The 2,410-nt window shown below is 39.7% G+C and overlaps 1 pseudogene; it reads left to right on the top strand.

The window, feature by feature from the left end:
• The first annotated feature begins 1,969 nt into the window (after positions 1 to 1,969).
• LOC117285937 lies at positions 1,970 to 2,149 on the top strand (annotated as a pseudogene).
• The last annotated feature ends 261 nt before the right edge of the window (positions 2,150 to 2,410 follow it).

Raw genomic sequence — 2,410 nt, 5'->3', positions numbered from 1 at the left:
TAAAAAGCTTCTGTACTTCAAAAGAAACCATCAGCAGAACTAAGAGATAACCTACAATGTGGGAAAAACTTTTTGCCAGCTGTTCCTCAGACAAAGGACTGTTATCTAAAATATATAAAGAACTCAAAACAACCAGCCCCCCCAAATATAAAGACCCAATTCTAAAGTGGGTATCTGAAATGAACAGACATTTTTCAGACAAAGAAATAAAAGCAGCAAGTAAATATATGAAAAAATGCTCCACATCACTGGTCATTCGAGAGATGCAGATGAAAACAACACTGAGATTTCGCCTCACCCCCCAAAGAATGGCTGCTATCAAGAAATCACACAATAACAAATGTTGGCGCGGTTGTAGGGAGAAAGGAGCCCTTCTCCATTGTTGGTGGGAGTGCAGACTGGTGCAACCACTATGGAAGTCAATATGGAGATACCTCAAAGAACTAGGATTAGAGGTTCCATTTGACCCAGCCATCCCTCCATTGGGTATCTTTCCAAAAGAAGTGAAAGAATCATACTACAGTGATATATGCGCACCCATGTTTATAGTGGCACAGTTTGTAATAGCTAAAACTTGGAAACAGCCCACCTGCCCATCAATTGGAAACTGGATAAAGAAGATGTGGTTTTTCTATAAAATGGAATACTACTCAGCCATAAAGAATGAGAAAGTAGATTCATTCATAGTTAAATGGGCACATTTTTAGGATATACTTCTAAGTGAAATAAATAAGGCACACATATGCAAATACAGAATAGTATCTCTGGTGTGAAAAACTATAATAGTACTCAAGATCCTAATGGGGCAATTAGCAAATAGGAAGAAAAGGACCAAAGGTGTAGGGACAGTGAGAAGGATAGGGAAGGGGGAATAAGGGAAAAGGAAAAAAATATGAGAAAATGTAAAAATGGAATTAAAGTGTTTGAAGTGGGGGGAGGGGAGGGTAAAGGGAGGGTGGGGACAAGGGGAAAAAAATGAGAACCAAGACCTGGCATGTAAAGGTACAAGATCCCAGTAATGAATGTGACTGTACTGTCTACCTAGAATGTACCAATAAATTAAATTTAAAAAAAACCAAATATGCAAAAGTAATTTTTAAGCAAAACCTTATAGGGCATGTAGTGCTGAGCCAGTGCTGAATCCTGACCTCAAAGATTTTAGATTCCAGTGACAGCAGTAAGACAAATACACACATAATGACAATACTGGATGGGAAGTGGAAGGCTCCCAAAAGCAGAGCAGAGAAGGTGCTTGGAAACTCAGAGAGAAAGAGGGCTCCTGCTGGCTTATTACAAATTCTGGTCTTCTATGGCCCTAAAGGAAAAGTAAATTTCATACGGAGGGGTCAGGGGAGGCACACCCATGCTGCAAAGCTACCATGACACAAGGGCCACAGTGCTGTCATTGCTCAAAAACAAGAAATGTGTTGGAGGCACGTTAAAGATCCGATATAGGTAGTAAGTGGAAATAGAACGAAAAACGAAAGTACATCGAAGCTTTCATTTCCTACTTATGTTTGATATCAACCAGCCTGTGAGGATGGTAGAGCCAGGATCTCATTCTGCGCATCTTAGTGACCTCAGAGTGTGCCACAGAGCAGGGGGCACGAGTGTGTGTAGAACAGAATTGCACTGGGATCATTTTCATGGGCCAGATGCACCCTGAGATTGGAGGACCATGGCCTCTCGTCTTTGGCAGTTTCAAGGGAGTCATACTGCTAGAGATAAAAGCACAGGACTTTTAGTTGAAAATTTATTTTAAAAAATAGTTGTGTAGTTATTCCATAGTTGGGTCAATAGAATTGCTTCTGTCTGGAAAAGTAAAAAACCTAGGTTTCTTTTATGGCCGTTGTCCCCAAATGAAACTGGGAGAGAACCTTACTTTGTGTTATTTATGTTACTCTCAGTTAATGTGTGTCCACTGGAATCATTCCACCTTCTGCTTATTTTCCTTAAAAAAGAGATATGGATCGCTTCTCGGCCTTTTGGCTAAGATCAAGTGTAAAAAAAAAAAGAGATATGGAAAAGTAGACAGGATTCTTAAAGCTTTATTTCTGATGTTAAGCTTTTGTTTTGAGTACATTTAAAGTTATAGACTTTGGGGCTGAGGATTTGGCTCAGTGGTTCCGCCACCTGCCTCACAAGCACAAGGTCCTGAGTTTGATCCCCAGTACCAAACAAAACAACAATAACAACAGCAAACTAAAGTTATAGACTTTGGTATTTGAAGTAAAAACTTGGATATCGTTTATTCATTCATTTAGAGGAAATTTCTAGAGACTTCTGGTGAGACCGACTGACTGACATGGGCCTATTTCTGCCACAAAAATCTGAATTAGGAAAAACAACAAAATATTTTTTCTCCAAATACATTGTGTATAGGGAGGGAAGGAAGGAAAGAAGGGAGGGA

This window comes from Fukomys damarensis, unplaced genomic scaffold (assembly GCF_012274545.1).
Source record: "Fukomys damarensis isolate Sample0158 unplaced genomic scaffold, DMR_v1.0_HiC HiC_scaffold_13, whole genome shotgun sequence".
NCBI classification, from domain to species: domain Eukaryota; kingdom Metazoa; phylum Chordata; class Mammalia; order Rodentia; family Bathyergidae; genus Fukomys; species Fukomys damarensis.
The sequence above is the reverse complement of the archived record's forward strand: the minus strand, read 5'-3'. Positions and strand labels throughout refer to the sequence as shown.